The 20,152-nt window shown below is 36.9% G+C and overlaps 1 protein-coding gene across 5 annotated transcripts in view; it reads right to left on the bottom strand.

Moving 5' to 3' along the window:
• The window catches only part of UVRAG (UV radiation resistance associated), a 335,117-nt gene that overhangs the window by 59,104 nt on the left and 255,861 nt on the right, over window positions 1-20,152 (bottom strand). The gene's annotated exons all lie outside the window — the stretch shown is intronic.

Raw genomic sequence — 20,152 nt, 5'->3', positions numbered from 1 at the left:
TATTTAGAAGAGGCGATTATATAAAAGATATTAACTTACTTTAAAAATAAACGGTATCATGTATATTTTAATGGCTATGTTTTAGAGAGAGAGAATAAAAATGTCAACATAATAATGGATGACTTTGCTTTTCATATCTTCCACATCTTGCCAAAGTAAAAGATCGTAGACCATTACTAAAAGCTTTGCATTCTCTTGTACTTTTAAATTCAGATATTAATAACTCCATTATAGAAATAAATAAAAAAGCACTGATGGAAGATGTGAAGTGCATTAGTGTTCATGTTATCTCTCTCAGGATGAATTTAATGGGTACCTTAATAAGGAGATATAAACTAATGTCACTGATTAGGAAATACATGCACTCACATCCTTTAGTAGCCTCCAGTGGGCTTGATGGTGACGTCTGAGTGGAATTACTATAAAGCAGATGATGAATTAGTGTTGGGGCAAAGGGATACATAAATGTGCCTCAGAGATGAAACAATTATATTCTATATCGTAAGTTAAAGGTCAACTCCAAAGACAGTATAGTCAGTCCTAAAAAGGGCTAACCAATTTGGCTAAGCCCACTGTTCAGAACTTGCTGCAGCTAAGATGTTTTGATAGCTGGGCCACAGGTTTCCTTGGCTATAATAACCTGAAAGTAACATTTATGTATTTTAAGTCTTTTTTAATCTCTTAAATACCATGAAGTGATGTTTATCAGAATTTTTTTAAAGACCTGGGCACATTCCACATAGATGATTTCACTCTCAGGGGACTTTGTCATTATGAAGCCTTATTAAAAGAAGGTGAAGGTTCACAAGCCTTTAGGAAGAACCTTAAGTGACATTACAAACTAAATCTAAAACAACTTTTTTTCTGAGCGGGGGAGGCTTAGCTAGACAAAGTAATTTCCTTTTCATGAGAGTTAGTTTAGTTGTCACAGCCCAGCAAACTCTGGATAAAGTGCCCATCACAACTAGTATATAAAAAATGTAGACATTGTTTCTCTCTTTCTCTTCTAATTAGGTTCAATTTTAACGCTGAGTGCAGGGGCTTGACCTACAAGTGGTAAATGCCAAAACACCCACAAACTCATTTACTACTAGACACTTGGAAATCTTTCATACTTTAGGGCACAAAGAAACGATATCTTAAAAAAGAAAAAAAAAAACAGATATCTATCCCAAACTCAGTCTATTCATTTGTTCAGAGCTTATTTTCATATTACATATTTTTAAATGTTCACAAAAGTTGTTTTCAATTTATCTTACCGCAAGACGGAGGAGGAAAAAAAAGGTCAAAACTAGTCCACGCAGATTTCTTTCAGTAATTTATTTAAAATCTATTAAGTGATTTCTTTAAAATTCCTCCTCTACCAAGGAGTTATTTAATTACTCTAAGCCTCAGTTTCCTCATTTGTAAAATAAGGATAATAATAAAAGCCATTATTGTAAAAATTAGAAAGAAGAAAAAGTGCTTTGCATATAGGTAAAATTAATAAATGCAGACATTCTTATTCTTGAAGCTAAGACAAATGAATTTCCAAGTGCTCTATTTCAAAATTCTTTTTCCTCTGGTTTATGACAATGACTATCCAGTCCTTTGCATTTGTAAATATGTCTCAAAGACTACAAGAATGGTGTCATATATATTTTATTCCAGCAGTGCCACATGGCTTGCAGGACCTTAGTTCCCTGACCAGAGATTGAACTCAGGGCCCGGAAGTGAAAGTGCTGAGTCCTAACCACTGGACTGTCAGGAAATTCCCACATATATACTTTTTTAATTTCTGTTTTCCTATAACTGTTTACATGTGAGGATACAACATACAAAGCAAAATGCTTTGTTTAAAGGATCATTAAAAGCAAACCCCACATGTATACCTGTGGCGGATTCATTTTGATATTTGGCAAAACTAATACAATTATGTAAAGTTTAAAAATAAAATAAAATTAGAAAAATAAAAAATAAAAAAAAAAATAAAAGCAAACCCCGGTATAACCACTACTTAGTCAAGAAACGGGATGCTGGAGCCTTACCAGCTCCCTGTGACCCCTTTCTCATTACAGCCCCTCTGTCTCTCAGAGCTTGTCATTTTCCATGCTTTTATATAGTTTTCATCCCTAACAATACAGTCTAATCTTGCTCATTTTTGAACTATACATAAATAGAGTAACTTTCTGGAGATTCTCTTTTGTTTTGCTTCTTCTACTCAACATTTAGTTCAGATCAGTTCAGTCATTCAGTTGTGTTTGACACTTTGAGACCCCAAAGACTGCAGCACATCAGGCCTCTCTGTGCATTGCCAACTCCCAGAGTTTACTCAAAACTCATGTCCATAGACTCGGTGATGTGATCCAACCATCTCATCCTCTGTCGCCCCCTTCTCCTCCCGCCTTCACCTTTCCCAGCATCAGAGTCTTTTCAAATGAGCCAGTTCTTTACAAGAGGTGGCCAAAGTATTGGAGTTTCAGCTTCAGCATCAGTCCTTCCAATGAATATTCAGGACCGATTTTCTTTAGGATGGACTGATTGGATCTCCTTGCAGTCCAAGGGACTCTCAAGAGTCTTCTCCAACACCACAGTTCAAAAGCATCAATTCTTTGGTGCTGAGCTTTCTTTAGAGTCCAACTCTCACATCCATACATGTCTACTGGAAAAACCATAGCCTTGACTAGATGGACTTGTGTTGGCAAAGTAATGTTTCTGCTTTTTAATATGCTGTCTAGGTTGGTCATAGCTTTTCTTCCAAGGAGTAAGCATCTTTTAATTTCATGGCTGCAGTCACTATCTGCAGTGATTTTGGAGCCCAGAAAAATAAAATCTGACACTGTTTCCCCATCTATTTGCCATGAAGTGATGGGACTGGATGCCATGATCTTAGTTTTCTGAATGCTGAACTTTAAGGCAACTTTTTTACTCTCCTCCTTCATTTCCATCAAGAGGCTCTTTAGTTCTTCGTTTTCTGCCATAAACGTGGTGTCATCTGAATATCTGAGGTTATTGATATTTCTCCCAGCAATCTTGATTCCAGCTTGTGCTTCTTTCAGCCCAGCGTTTCTCATGATGTACTCTGCATATAAGTTAAATAAGCAGGGTGACAATACACAGCCTTGACGTACTCCTTTTCCTATTTGGAACCAGTCTGTTGTTCCATGTCCAGTTTTAACTGTTGCTTCCTGACCTGCATACAGACTTCTCAAGAGGCAAGTCAGGTGGTCTGGTATTCCCATCTCTTTCAGAATTTTCCATAGTTTGTTGTGACCCACACAGTCAAAGGCTTTTGCATAGTCAATAAGGCAGAAAGAGATATTTTTCTGGAACTCCCTTGCTTCTTTGATGATCTAGTGGATGTTGGCAATTTGATCTCTGGTTCCTCTGCCTTTTCTAAAACGAGCTTGAACATCTGGAAGTTCACAGTTCAAGTATTGCTGAAGCCTATCTTGGAGAATTTTGAGCATTACTTTACTAGCGTGTGAGATGAGTGTAATTGTGTGGTAGTTTGAGCATTCTTTGGCATTGCCTTTCCTTGGGATTGGAATGAAAACTGACCTTTCCAATCCTGTGGCCACTGCTGAGTTTTCCAAATTTGCTGGCATACTAAGTGCAGCACTTTCATAGCATCATCTTTTAGGATTTGAAATAGCTCAGCTGGAATTCTATCACCTCCACTGGCTTTGTTCATAGTGATGATTCCTAAGGCCCACTTGACTTCACACTCCAGGATGTCTGGCTCTAGGTGAGTGATCATAACATCGTGATTATCTGGGTCATGAAGATCTTTTTTGTATGGTTCTTCTGTGTATTCTTGCCACCTCTTCTTAATATCTTCTGCTTCTGTTTGGTCCATACCATTTCTGTCCTTTATTGAGCCCGTCTTTGCATGAAATGTTCCCTTGGCATGTCTAATTTTCTTGAAGAGATCTCTAGTCTTTCCCCTTCTATTGTTTTCCTCTATTTCTTTGCACTGATCACTAAGGAAGGCTTTCTTATCTCTCCTTGCTATTGTTTGGAACTTTGCATTCAAATGGGTATATCTTTCCTTTTCTCCTTTGCTTTTCACAGCTATTTGTAAGGCCTCCTCAGACAACCATTTTGCCTTTTTGCATTTCTTTTTCTTGGGGATGGTCTTGATCCCTGTCTCCTATACAATGTCACGAACCTCCATCCATAGTTCATCAGGTACTCTGTCTATCACATCTAGCCCCTTAAATTTATTTCTCACTTCCACTGTATAATGGTAAGGGATTTGATTTAGGTCATACCTGAATGGTCTGGTGGTTTTCCCTATTTTCTTCCATTTAAGTCTGAATTAGCAAGGAGTTCATGATCTGAGCCACAGTCAGCTCGCAGTCTTGTTTTTGCTGACTGGATAGAGCTTCTCCATCTTTGGCTGCAAAGAATATACTCAATCTGATTTCGGTGTTGGCCATCTGGTGATGTCCATGTGTAGAGTCTTCTCTTGTGTTGTTGCAATAGGGTATCTGCTATGATAAGTGCGTTCTCTTGGCAAAACTCTATTAGCCTTTGCCCTGCTTCATTCCATATGCCAAGGCCAAATTTGCCTGTTACTCCAGGTGTTTCTTGACTTCCTACTTCTGCGTTCCAGTCCCCTATAATGAAAAGGACATCTTTTTTGGGTGTTAGTTCTAAAAGGTCTTGTAGGTCTTCATAGAACCGTTCGACTTCAGCTTCTTCAGCATTACTGGTCAGGGCATAGACTTGGATTACCGTGATATTGAATGGTTTGCCTTGGAAATGGATAGAGATCATTTTGTCGTTTTTGAGACTGTATTAAAGTACTGCATTTCAGACTCTTTTGTTGACCATGATGGCTACTCCATTTCTTCGAGGGATTCTTGCCCATACTAGTAGATATAATGGTCATCTGGGTTAAATTCAGCCATTCCAGTCCATTTTAGGTTGCTGATTCCTAAAATGTTGATGTTCACTTTTGCCATCTCCTGTTTGATGACTTCCAATTTGCCTTGATTCATGGACCTGACATTCCAGGTTCCTATGCAATACTGCTCTTTACAGCATCGGACCTTGGTTCTATCACCAGTCACATCCACAGCGGGGTGTTGTTTTTGCTTTGGCTCTGTCTCTTCATTCTTCCTGCAGTTATTTCTCCACTGATCTCCAGTAGCAATTTGGGCACCTACTGACCTGGGAAGTCCATCTTTCAGTGTCCTATCTTTTTGCCTTTTCATACTGTTCATGGGGTCTCTCAACATTAGGTTTGTGAAATTCATCCTTATTACTGCATATAATTATGATTTCAAGCCTGCACAGTACTCCATCATAGAAATATATCATGATTAAGGGTAAACATATTGGTGACAGATTTTCAACTCATTTCCAGTCTTCAGCTATTATGAACAGTGATGTCAAAAACATTCTCATATGTATGTCTTCAGTTTCACTGGAAAATGCCAAAGTGTTTTCTAAAATGATTTTATCAGTTTACACTCTCATCACCTCTACCTAACTAATTTATTGTGCTTTTTTTTTTTTTAAAATCATGCATGTGCTCAAAACAAGATTGGGAGGAATCAAAGAATTTCCAGATGAAATGAAGAGGTTATTTATTTCAACTTCCTTATTTTATTAATAAAAGAATCTAAAGCTTATAAAGATTAAGAGACTTGCCTAATATAACTGGGAGGCAATTCTTTGCTTAGAGGTTAGCATACTAGAGCTCTTCCTAAGACACTAAACTGCCTTGCAAAGCAGTCTGGAAAGAAAGAGATATAACCATCATCTATACATGTGAACACAGTGGGGACACAAAAATGTTTTAAAGCTGTTTAGAAAAACAAGTCAAAGACCATGTTCTGTTGAGTTTTGTGAGCCCCATTATATAAATAAGGACACTGAGACTAGGGTTAAACCTTAGACAACACCACGATTACCAAGTAGCAACACTCCCATAAGATAAGCATGTAACACAATTTTAGCATACATCTGGGCAGTTTTCTTACCCCTCCAGAAAGGGTAAATGTTTGGTATCTTTAAAGTTATTATTTTAATAATTGTAATTGTGTTATATGTATTCAACTCTCTATCCTCCTTTCTTCACTAATAACAAATGAATCCTTTGGTATTATCTAATCTTCATAAAAGTTTTAATGACTATGGATGTTTCTCAGTTTATCTAACTTACCCCTAGACAGTTGTTTTCAGTATGATAAATGTCTTTTAACTGTTTCCAGGAAGTTAGAATTATTTCCTTATGATAGAGTTCCTAAGAAGAAATTCTTAAAGTTGAAAATTCTTATTAACTCTACTTCAGAGAAGACATTGTGAGGATCAATTATGAGCTGTTTGTGTGAAAGCCCTTTGGAAAACTACAAAGCACTACTCAAATATATGGTGGTATTATCATCATTATTATAAATTCATCTTGTACTTGACTTACATTGACCCATTATTTATATGGCATGGTACTCCGTAAATCTCTGCTTATTTTCTATAAACAAAATTACCAACATATGCCGCTTGTAAATTATATCTTAGAGAATCTTAAAATCTTTCTGATCATGTTGGGGTTAAGTCAAAAAGCTTGAAGGTGATAATTAAAAGAAAAAAAACAACAACTGTATTTCCCAAAGAACTTTACACATTTATCTAGTGTAATACACCAACAGGATATACAGATCTATACACACACCTACTCTCCTGTTAGTGTAATACACTGTAATGTCACCCTGGCTAGAGGGTAAACCAGGTTTAAGAATAGAGTCCTATTCACCCTTACCTCCTCAGTGCCCAACCCAGCACCTGATATACAGTAAGTGATCAACCAGCAATGCTTGGAGCCACAGAAACACCAAGAGAGGAAATAGAAGTCATTATACCAGTCACAGGACTCAGATGAAAGAAGAGAAGTATGTTAGAGCAGATGAGAAGTGCCAAGGAGAGGAAAACAGTGAAGAAATGAGTTAGACAGCAGGAGCTGGGATTTTAAATGCTTCTTCTAAAAGCTGTCTTCAGTCCAGCCTCTGTCCTAACTGCCATGGACTGCTTTTTATACAGCAGGGGAACTGACACTCCTAGAGAGGACTGGGGGAAGAAAGAAGGTTAAAACAGAGAAAAACTGACACAAATTTGTGACTCAGTGAATTCCTTACCCTCACTTGTAAGGCCTATGTATTATTTTCTTATATTATTTTGGGAGTTCTACAGTCTACCCATAATTTTTTTTACAAGCCATATTTATCAAAAGGTATTGGTGACTCACCAAAGAACTTTAAACAGAAAATGTATATATATATATTTATATGAAATAAAATACATATATTTATAGGGTTGGCCAAAAAGTTCATTTGGGTTTCCTGTACCCATCTTATGGGAAAACCCCAATTTTTTTAACCAACCCAGTATTTAAAAAGTTATATGAAATGCCTGAACGTAACATTCACTAATAATCAGAGCTACAAATAAAGGTAGAGATATTATGTTTCTTCTCTCATATTAAAAAAGATTAATAACAAACAACATTGGCAAGAGGATAAAAAACTCAAACTTTAAAATTTATGTATTCTTTGACCTAGCAATTTGATACTTAAGGGAATAACTGAACACAGGTATATCTAAGAAGACAGATGCTTCTCTCACCATAATGTGGTTCATAACAGGCAAATCTTGGAAATCTACTGCTAATGTCCACAAACAGAGTGCAGTGTGGACAACAAGATCTTATACAACTGTATTCATCAATATGAAACTATCTTCACAATATACTGAATGAAAAAAGTAAGACATACAACAGAATGCACAATGTGACACTGTTTATGGAAATTTTACCTGTTTCATTTAGGCATGTATATTTGCATAGATGTTTGGAAAGCTGATCACCAAAATACTATAATACTTATCTCTGAGTAATAGAATCAAAAGTGGTTTAATTTTTTTCCTTAATACTTTTCTGTATTTTAAAAATAAATTCATCCTGAGATTGAATCATTTGTATGATTTGAAAAGTTACTTCTATTTTGAAAAAAAAAAAAAAAGGAAAAGTATTGCCTTAACTTGAAACAACTAAAAGCTCACTACATTGAGAGTGAACAAATTATCTGAATTTTCCTTCCCTATAGCAGTATTCTCACTGATGCAGCTAAAAAGGCAACTCCCCTACCCTTTCACTTTTTAACTTGCATTTAGCTTGTAATCCACTTCCATACAGCTTCACTTCATTTCGTATTTGTGGAGCCTGGAATTTCTTGGTCACAAGGATTACACTGCACTTTGCATTTTATTTATTTTGCAAGCACTTTTTTTTTTTTTTTTTTTACTACTTACCCTGTTTCAGGCACTATTCTAAAATGTGTTTCAGGCACTATTCTAAATGCTTTAAAACAACTTTATATACAACTTTTTTACAACTTTATAACAACTCTAAGAGATGGGAATTATAATTGTAGGTATTATTATCCCTATTTTACAGATAAAGACACTGAAACACAGAGAGATTAAGTAACTTATCTAAAATCATATAGCTAAAGTGATAAATGGGCATTTGAACTTTGTAATCTAAATCCATAGTACTTGCTCTTAAATATTCAACTATGCTGCACTTTATTCATTTCATTCTAGGATTTTGACCTTTCCCTTGGTAAATTTACACTAATTAGGGTACTAATTTTATCCTCCCTGGAAACCCAAATCAGCATATTTTAAAATGCTTTTCTCTAGTAGATACCAAAATTTACATATAACGATTTTTTGAAGTTCTTTTCTTTAAAAAGCTTAAACCTAAGCTACGCTGGTCTTTTTGATGCCAACTAAAATCAGACCAAATTCACTTTTCATATATATTATTTCTCGTAATTCATTTCATGAGGCTTAGCCATAAAAAATAGTTACAATTTATATTCTACCTTCTCTGAACTAAGCATTATGTATTTCATTTCAACTGAAGTTCATTCTTTAAATATTTTTCTCCCAGCAACAATGTCACTCATAGTGGTATCTTGGAAAAGGCTCACATCATTACTGAATAAGCAATCTATTTCTTTAATTAAAGAAAATAATTTACCTGCTTAAAATATTAAAATATGCAAAATAAGGAGCTAAAGTGAATTTTTAGTAACTAGGACAAAAGAGGAGATAGAAGGTATAAAAGATAAAACCAAATGAAGTGCTAAACTTACACTTGGCTCTTAGGTGGCCTCAGACAAAAGGGAAGCCTGTTATTTAATGTTTCTTTCTGTCTGATAAAAGAAAGGCAGCAAGTACGATCCCCTGAACTTACAAGTCAGATGATTAGGGTCTGAATTTCTTTGCTTGCTATTCAGAGACTCAGTTTATCTAAATGTAAAATGCAGATAATAATACTAACAATTTAGGCCTTTATAAAGGACAAAAGAGGTAATATAAGTAAAGTAAGCTATATGAGTACAAGTTAAAACTGTTTTATTTCTCATTTGGATATTTTTGGCATTGGGTTTCTAGTTTCGGTTTAAAATACGAGAAAATGTCCAACTGATGAAAAAGCAAATTATTTTATCTTGTTAATTTATCACTCTCAGCATTTCAAAGTTCAGTGATCAAAGTCAATACATCATTAAAAATGTTTAGTAAACTGGTTGTCAACATGATTCTTTAAAAAAATTAATACAAGAACTTTTAATCAATCACTTGCAAGTATATAAAGGTAGTATGTGATCCCTTAAATACAGAATGGAGCTTCTGAAAAATAACTATATACACTTTCTACTTCAAGTAAAGCTTCCATTTAGCGATAAGTCAAGATATATTTAAATATATATTTAAATACACACATATTTAAATAGAAATAAGTTCATTACCTGTCAGTCTTAAGGAGGAAAGAACAATCTCCTAGTTGATGCATTCACCACTCATTCTTTCAATAAGTATTTACTACACATGCCTAGGGAGCTCACACAGACCAGTTTCAGTTCCAAGTACAACAACTGGTAACAGTATGGTGCTAGGGCTGAGCGTGGTCAACCAAAAACACCTTTCCTTCCCCACTAGTCAGGTGACCTATTCCAGCCAGGTTGGCCTTGATACACCTTAAACAGCCTTCCTTTGCACCTCTGCCCCTCCTCCCCTCTCACTAGCCAGAGGCTTCCTTCCTTGAATTTCCAGTTCAGGTGCCGCATCTTTCTACTGAAGCGTTCCCGTTCTGTAGCAGCCTAACAAGAATAATGACAACACAAAGAACAAAAAATGGTAGCTGCTATTTATCGTGTGCCCTTTCTGTAGATGATGCCTGAGCTACAAACTTAACCCTCACTGTTTCTTGTCCCTGCAATGATCCTATGGGACGCGCCCAGTCTCTAGAGAGAGAAGGGAGTGGAGGGGCATGCCCAAGTTCACCCGCTCAGTGGAACACACATCCACGTGTGCGGGGCTCTCCCCACTGAGCCAGAACCACACTTGGACAAGAACTCCTCCTCTGACAGGGATCTGCATGCCTTGTACGGTTTACATAGTGTGCATATTTTTCTTCCTGAATATAAACATCTTGGGGATAAAATCAGCCTCTCATAGGCCTTGCACAGCTCATTCAGATATGTGATTGATACTACATACATAACATGAAAATGTGATGGTTCTACTATTAAAAAGAAACAAAGCCCACCAAGGAACACTTACGAGTAGAGTTCATCATTATCATCTTTCAAACTGAGGATATGACTGAAAATCTGCTTTGTCCACAGCAGTATGAAGCTTAAGTCTGAACTGATTTACATGAAACAATGTCAAGCCCAAGGAAAATCTTAAGAGATAGGATTTCTGTCACAATAAAGAGTTTTAATATCGACCTTACTGTAATCTATTATAACTGAAAACATCACTCTACAAGACCATATATGTATATGTAAGACACCTTTAAGTGCTAATAGGGTAACTTAATATTTAAGAAAAGAAAAACAGGGAAGAACAAATGTCCAAGATTAGAGGAACAGTTAAATGAATTATATATTATAATATGCACACTATGCACACAGGGCTTCCCTAGTGGCTCAGAGGTTAAAGAGTCTGCCTGCAATGCGGGAGACCTGGGTTCGATCCCTGGGTTAGGAAGATCCCCTAATATTACATATTAAAAATACTGAGAGAGCTTTTAATGGTTTGGCAAAATGCTTGTGTCAACAAAGGAAAAAGATGTTGAGCACTATATATAATGCTATCCCAACTATAAAGGAAAAGACAAAAAAGTTTGAAATGAAGGTACATGTAAGCTGTAGACTATTTTAAAAATTCTGCTCTTCTATCTTCTTTCATACTTTAAAAAATTTCTACAATTGGAATGTATTATTTTTTTTTTCCTAATTTTATTTTTAAACTTTACATAATTGTATTAGTTTTGCCAAATATCAAAATGAATCTGCCACAGGTATACATATAAATCTAAAGGACAGACATATAGATTATTGAAATAGAATTTAGAGTTCAGATGTAAGTCCTTACAGTTAATTAATTTTCAACAAAGGTGCCAAGATAATTCAATGGGTACGAGTAGTCTTTTCAACAAATTTTTCTGGGCTAAATGAATATTCACATGGAAAAGAATGAAGTTAGACCCCTTCCTTACACTACACAAAAAAATTAATTCAAGATGGACCACAGACCTAAATGCACAAGTTGAAACAACACAGAAGAAAACCTGAAAGTACTTGGGCTAAGGTTTCTTGGAAATGACATCAAAAGCATAAGCAAGAAAAGAAAAAGTAGATAAAACTGGACTTCACTGAAACTAAAGATGTCTGTATTTCGACAGACACTATCAACAGAGTGAAAAAGACAACCTACAGAATGGAAGAAAATAGTTGCAAATCATACATCTGAGAAGGGACTTTTATTTAAATTATATAAAGATCTCTTAAACTCAAGAATAAAGACAAATTACCCAATTTAAAAATGGGCAAAGGGTTTAAACAGACATGTCTCCAAAGAAGATATACAAATGTCCAATGAGCACGTGAAAAGATGCTCAACATCATTAGCTTTTAAGGAAATTCAAATCAAAACCACAATTAGATACCACTTTATACCCAGTAGGAGGCTGTAATAAAAGTGACAGAAATTGGAATTTTAATACATCGATGGTGGATATGTAAAATGGTGTAATTGCTTTTAGCACACAGTCTAGCAGTTACTCAAAATGTTAAACATAGTTACCATATGGCTCAGCAACTCCACTCTAAACATGTCCCCACAGAAAACTTGTACATGCGTACTCATAGTAGCATTATTATAATAGCTCCAAACTATAAACAATCCGAACGTCTATCAACTGATGAATGGATGAATAAAATGTGGTATATCCATATACATCTTTGAACTGCCAAAATGATTTGTTAATAAAAAGCAAAGACTGATGCATGCTACAACATGGATGAACTGTAAACCTATCCTAAGGGAAAGAAACCAGTCACAAAGACCACATATTTTATTCTATTCCACGAAATGTTCAGAAGAGACACAGAAGTAGAATGGTGGCTGCCTAGGGTTGGAAGTCTTACAGGAACAGGGTGTGACTACAAATGAGTACAGGGTTTCTTTACGGGCAACGAAAACATTCTAAAACTGACTGTGGTGATAGTTGCATAATTAGTTGAATTTTTTTTAAAAAAGACATTGAATTGTATTTTAAATGGGTCAGTTGTATGGTTTGTGAATTGTATCTCAGTAAATTGTTGTTTATTTTTTAAGATACAGGACTTAAAAAGTTTCTACTCTGTTACTGGCAATTTTGTAGGCAGTGGCAGGGGGTGGGGGGGTGGGTGGTATTTTGACTATTAAAATATTCTTGGAATTTAAATTCTTAATTCCAAGAAGAATTAAGAAAATAAAAAAGCATTTTCTCCTCATGTGTCATATACATTGAACTGTATGTTAAGAAAGAGACGTGAATTTAAGCCGCTGGATAAACTGGCACTGATCCCTTCTAAATAGCTCTGCACTGTGGGCCCCATGAGTAGTCAGGTCTTACAGAAAGACTATGTCCCTGGCAGAACAGAAATTTCCAACTGTTTTTGGAAGGAGAAGCTACTTTTACTTTCTATGAAGTCTTAAAAGTAAACTGAGAAAAAAGAGAGTTAATAGGATAGAAAGAAGAGAGGTCATGAAATCTCCAGGATCTAATCCTAGTTCTTCTACTGAATTCCTGATCTCAGGGGTCTTATATGTAAAAGGCAGATAACTGTCCATGTCTTATTCACCTCATAGATTGTTATAAGACCCACATTAAAAAGGAAAAAAGAAGAAGAAACAAAGCGGGCTATTGTTAGATCTGTCCTCAGAAGATTTGATCTTGAATTCTGTTTGTCAGTTTCTTAAAGATAGACCTGGTCAATGTACTTCACAGAGTATGAAATTCTCCAAGCCAGGCTTCAGCAATATGTGAACCGTGAATTTCCTGATGTTCAAGCTGGTTTTAGAAAAGGAAGAGGAACCAGAGATCAAATTGCCAACATCTGCTATATCATGGAAAAAGCAAGAGAGTTCCAGAAAAACATCTATTTCTGCTTTATTGACTATGCCAAAGCCTTTGACTGTGTGGGTCACAATAAACTGTGGAAAATTCTGAAAGAGATGGGAATACCAGACCACCTGACCTGCCTCTTGAGAAATTTGTATGTAGGTCAGGAAGCAACAGTTAGAACTGGACATGGAACAACAGACTGGTTCCAAATAGGAAAAGGAGTACGTCAAGGCTGTATATTGTCACCCTTCTTATTTAACTTATATGCAGAGTACATCATGAGAAACGCTGGACTGGAAGAAACACAAGCTGGAATCAATATTGCCAGGAGAAATATCAATAACCTCAGATATGCAGATGACACCACCCTTATGGCAGAAAGTGAAGAGGAACTCAAAAGCCTCTTGATGAAAGTGAAAGTGGAGAGTGAAAAAGTTGGCTTAAAGCTCAACATTCAGAAAACGAAGATCATGGCATCCAGTCCCATCACTTCATGGGAAATAGATGGGTAAACAGTGGAAACAGTGTCAGACTTTATTTTTCTGGGTTCCAAAATCACTGCAGATGGTGACTGCAGCCATGAAATTAAAAAATGCTTACTCCTTGTAAGGAAAGTTATGACCAACCTAGACAGCATATTCAAAAGCAGAGACATTACTTTGCCAACAAAGGTTCATCTAGTCAAGGCTATGGTTTTTCCTGTGGTCATGTACTGATGTGAGAGTTGGACTGTGAAGAAGGCTGAGCGCCAAGGAATTGATGCTTTTGAACTGTGGTGCTGGAGAAAACTCTTGAGAGTCCCTTGGACTGCAAGGAGATCCAACCAGTCCATTCTGAAGGAGATCAGCCCTAGGATTTCTTTGGAAGGAATGATGCTAAAGCTGAAAACTCCAGTACTTTGGCCACCTCATGCGAACAGTTGACTCACTGGAAAAGACTGATGCTGGGAAGGACTGGGGGCAGGAGGAGAAGGGGAAGAGAGAGGATGAGATGGCTGGATGGCATCACTGACTCGATGGACGTGAGTCTGAGTGAACTCTGGGAGTTGGTGATGGACAGGGAGGCCTGGCGTGCTGCGATTCATGGGGTCGCAAAGAGTCGGACACGACTGAGCGACTGATCTGATCTGATCTGAGTATGAAATGAGAATCACACGTGTAAGTATACCAAATGCCGTTGAAGTCAATACAAGTGTATATTATGGTTAGTATTTGTAAACTACACCCACACTCTTAAGTTTCCTTGGACATTCAAGAAAGAAGAGAAGAAGCCTGGCTTTAAGAAAACCCAAAAGCAAAAGCAACAGAGGAGAATCCACTGAGAGCTGCCGATCTGATGGCTTGTACTGCACATATTACTGGAATTCCAAATTTGAGGTCTCTTATATAATGTTTCTACACTTGGAGAACTGACAAATGTGCCTTGGTTTATCAGACTATGAGCAATTGAGGTTTCTGGGACAGTGGTTCTCAACATTTTTGCTCTCAAGATCCCTTTACTCTCTTAAAATTGAGGACCTCCAAAAGCTTTTGTTTAAATAGGTCCATATACAAATATTTACTATATTAAAAGTTAAAATTGAAAAAGCATTTAAATATTATTAATTCACTTTAATAAAATAAATCTATTATTTGTTAATATAAATAACACTTTTAATGAAAAACAAGCATAATTTCAAAGAAAGAAATTTAGTGAGATGAGTGACATCATGTTACATTTTTGCAAGTCTCTTGCAATGCCTGCCTTAACAGAAGACAGCTGCATTCTCATATATCCTTCTGCATTCATTTTGTTACCACATGTTGTTTCATGAGAAAATGTAATTTGGCAAGAAAGGAGAATTTTAACAGCCTTTTCCAGACAATTGTAGATATTCTTCTCTGATACTATCTCCATACTTAACAAGTAGTAGTTTTTTAAAGGTTAGGAAGGCAATGGCACCCCACTCCAGTACTCTTGCCTGGAAAATCCCATGGGCAGAGGAGCCTGGTGGGCTGCAGTCCATGGGGTCGCTAAGAGTCGGACACGGCTGAGCGACTTCACTTTCACTTTTCACTTTCATCCATTGGAGGAGGAAATGGCAACCCACTCCAGTGTTCTTGCCTGGAGAATCCCAGGGACGGTGGGGCCTGGTGGGCTGCCATCTATGGGGTCGCACAGAGTCAGACACGACTGAAGCGACTTAGCAGCAGCAGCAGCAATATAGAATCTGAAGCCTTATCAATATACTTTTTGCATCTGTTAAATAAAATCCATTAGGCTTTTTGCACTGTGAAGAGATCTTCACCTGTCCATGACTTCAGAGCAACATACACTGGTCATTTTGAAAATACTGGCTCATTGAGTTATATAGATTTTCAAAGCTTATACGTTTATTATAAAATATTTCAAAATCTCATCCGTTAAGTATTGCTACCAACTTCACCAAAAACATCTTTAAGAAACGGGAAGCTGTCAATGTTATGGTGGCAAATGCAAGTTTCCCAACATACTATTTTCATTCAAAATCTTGAATTTCATCATCAGTTAATTTCCTTTGAAACGCTCACCTCATTCATTTTTGAAAACAATGTCTGCCAAATACCTAAGTCTGTACAGTTGGCTGTTTATTAGACAATCTTTCAAAATATTGCTCCATGAAAAAAATCAGCTAGTTTAGTTAGCAACTCAATTGTACAAGTGTTTTATGCCTATTTCCCTTTCTATCACACAGAATATTTTAAAAATATGTACTCAAGGGTCAACATTTAATACAATAAAACTTTTACTGCTTTATCAAGGACATTCTTGACATTACTTCTTCAACTATTCCTTCTTTATTTTGTATTGGCAATTTCTGTCTTCATTTGATCACTCACATTACCATATAAATATGCCTTGATATTTCCCATCTTAAAAAAAGAAAACACACCAAAAAGGTTCCACATCCCTCCAAAACCAAATTAAAAAAAAGAAAATAAAAAAATCTCCCTTTAACATACAATCTTTTCCAATTATGAACCCATTTATCTCACTTCAAAAAAACACCTCAGAAGGGCTTTCTACAATCAGTGTCACTTCCTCACTTGCTATTCACTCTTCTACTCCTCTAATGAAAATGCTCTTGTCAATGACTTCTATGTTTCCAAGTCCACTGGATACTTCATCTCATAGGAGGATTTCATATAGATGATTACTCTTTCTTTCCAGAAATTCTCTTAGTTACCAAATTATTACTTTCTCCTGGTTTTCCCTCTATCCAACTGGCCATTCCTCTCAGTCTTTGCTGTTTCATCTTCCTCTAAACTTCTAAATCAGAATTCCCAGGGCTAAATCCCTCTGTACGCTTCTGTCTGTACCTGTCTCTCTCTTTGGAGCTAGCGCTGCACTCTCTTCCTGGTTGATCACACTGGTACCATGAATTTAGACATCACCTTTATATTGATGATGACCAAATCTGTACATCTAGTACTAATTCCCACCCTAAGTTCCAGACTCATATATCCTGTTGCTTACTTCAGGACTCTACTTGGCTTTCTAAAAGGCAACTCAAGTTAAACATTTCCGAAGTAGAACTTTTGGTTCTCCCAAACCCTGACTCCTGGACCCTTCTCCATCTCAATAAACAGCATTTTCATAGTCTAGCTGCTCACATACAAAACCTAGGAGTCATTCTCGATTATTCCTTTTCTCCAGTCTCCCACATTTAATCTATTAGTTCACCTCCCATAATATATTGGGATATATAAGATTATATTAGTTTCAGGTATATAACACAGTGATTCAGTGTATGTATATATTGTGTAATGATCACGGCAATAAGTCAACATCCATCACCACACATAGTAGCAAACTTTTTTTTTCCCTGTGGTGAAAATTATTAAGATATGCCCTCCCAACAACTTTCAAATATACAGTATGGTATTAACTGTAGTCAACATGCTCTATTATACATTACATCCCCAGGACTGACTGACTTTATAACTGCAAGTTGGTAGCTTTTGACAACCTTCACCCAGTTCTGCCACTTCCTACCCTCACCTGTGACAACCACCACATAATATGTTCTTTTTATCTATGAATTTGGGCTTTTTTTGTTGTTGTTGTTAATTCAGATTTCATGTACAAGTGAGATCACATGCTATTTATTTCATTTAGCATAATACCCTCAAGGTCAATCCATGTTGTTGCAAATGGCAGGATTTCCTTCTTTTCATAGCTGAATAATATTCTAGTGTGTGTGTGTGAATGTGTGTACACATACCACATTTTATCCAGTCATCCACTGATGGACACAAGTAATTTCCATGTCTTATTTTAAATGGGCTCCCCTGGTGGCTCAGATGATAAAGAATCTGTCCACAATGCAGGAGACCCAGGTTTGATCCCTGGGTTCGGAAGATACCCTGGAGAAGGGCATGGCAACCCATTCCAGTATTCTTGCCTGGAGAATCCCATGGGCAGAGGAGCTATTTTAAATAATGCTGCAGTAAACATGAGGGGGAATAGATTTTCAGGTTAGTGTTTTCATTTTCTTTGGACAAATACCCCAAAGTGGAAATGCTGGATCAAATGCTGCCCTTTTCACTGTGCAGGGTGATGACAAGGGTCACTTGGATAATTAATATATATATGTATATTATAGACTGTAAAGCTCTCCAAAAAATATTATAATTTTTGATTTACTACTCTGGGAACTAAAAGCAAACTACTGTGCTATACACAAATACTAATATAATGTCCTTATAAACTTACTGACAATTATGGCAGGAGCTGGTTTCTTAAACCATGTTAATTACACTGTACCTCAATTTTGCCAGGTCCATTTCTATAGTGTTACAGGCTGCCCAAGAGGGAAGACTATTTCCAACCAAAGGGGCTGGCACTTGAAAAATATTAGTAAACGGTGTTAAAAACAAGGCACTTTGCGTTATTCACTTTTAACACCAACCCTGCACACACACACCCCTTTAGACAGCAGTGACAGGAAGAGGGCAGGCAGGCCTTACCAACCCTCTCAGCTCTTCAAACAACACTTGAGGATTTCTACTTGAAGGCCTGTCTTTCTAAGCTTGGGCTTTCAAAACTTGGGCTGGAACGATCCCAAATACTGAAGTAACAAATATTACTATATTCTGTCATTTCCTCTACCAAAAAAAGTGATTTTACTACTACTTCTGGTTGTGATGAAAGGTCCTATTGACTATTCAAACCCTCAACCAAGTTATGGATGCAGTATTAAATGACTTCACTCCTTTTTCTCTGGCACTTTAACACATGCCAGTGCTTTCATCCACCTCCACCAACGTGGCTTATAAATTACTGAGGTGGGGTCATTTTAATAGTATGATTTGTTCACATCTCTAGAGATGGGGTATGAGTGAGACTGGCTGAGAAGACAAACTCCCCTTTGACAACATGTATTGGTGTATGTATGTATGTGTGTGTATATATATATATAAAATTAACCTTCACAAGTTGGAAGTATCTTATTAATATAATACCTGGTTAGGAGCCATAATAATTATGGTTCTATGAATTCTTAAAAGCTGAAATGTAAGAAAGTGATAGTAGTAAGGCTAAAGACAAAATGGCGTTAACGTGAAAAAAGTTGAAGGTCACAAATTTGTTGAAAGTTTCTTTCTAAACGTTCAGAAGAGGCCTCATGAATGAACTATGAAACCTAAGAAAGTATGTTTATAAGAAGTTTATTGTCGTCTCCTTTTAAAACTGCCATAACAGTGATGAAAAAACACTAGAGAGCAAGATACTTGCTCCCTATGGAATCAGAGTGGTTAACCCATTAAACACACACACAAATGTACTACTCTCTGAATCTCAGAGTATAAAGTTGTAGAAGATACAAAATTAGTAGAAATGACCCATTTTTTAAACAGAGAAATAAAACTAGCTCAGCATACTTGTGGCTTTAGTTCAGTTAAGGATAAAATTAGAAGTGCTCTAAAGTGAGGCCCAAACAGTGTTGGAGCAGAGTCTGATGAAGAGGGCTGGCTGTCCCCAGTTTTCCACTGCACCTAGTCAGCCTCCCTCTTGGTCTTGTTCTCAAAGGAGGCTGTTCTTAGCACCCCCTTTACACCTCACTTTGCCATTCCTATTGGACCTGAGAAGAATTAAGTGTGTGTGTGTGTGCATGCGTGCATGTGTGCGTGCACATGTGTGTGTTTGAAGCTGGGATTTATGAGGAAATCCAGGCATTTCAGCCCTAGCCTTAATTAGGAGTAGGTTTCACCTGGAAATTTCTAAAAGACTCTTGACTTAGGCCTTACACGTTTAAGGCAAAAAACAGAAAAGAGGGCAAAGAGAGAAGAACCTCTGAACTCAGATCAGAATTTAATTCTGCTAAATGAGGACAACCTTCCTGACATCCTGACTCCCAGACTCTGGACCCCAGTGTCCACATGCTCTTTTCCACCTTGGCTGACTTCACTGGAGGTGCTCTCTAATTTACTTAGATCTCTTCTCCGTTAATGCATCCTTAGTCTGGCCACTGCTTGACAGTTTTCATCTAAGCACTACCTTCTCTATGGTATGACAGCTGTCATTAGTCATGTGAGCTACACAGACTTGAAATTAAGGTCCTGTTTCTTAGACCAAGATATTCTTCTGCCAAAACCGGAGGGAGGGAAAGCTTCAGTTGTGGGAAGAATGGCACATGGAAAGATGAGTCATGGGCTAGAGGCTGTGAGCAAGGCTGCTTGCGTC

Source organism: Bos javanicus, chromosome 15 (genome assembly GCF_032452875.1).
Source record: "Bos javanicus breed banteng chromosome 15, ARS-OSU_banteng_1.0, whole genome shotgun sequence".
Lineage (NCBI taxonomy): Eukaryota > Metazoa > Chordata > Mammalia > Artiodactyla > Bovidae > Bos > Bos javanicus.
Note: the sequence above shows the minus strand (reverse complement) of the source record. Positions and strands in the feature narration are given on the sequence as shown.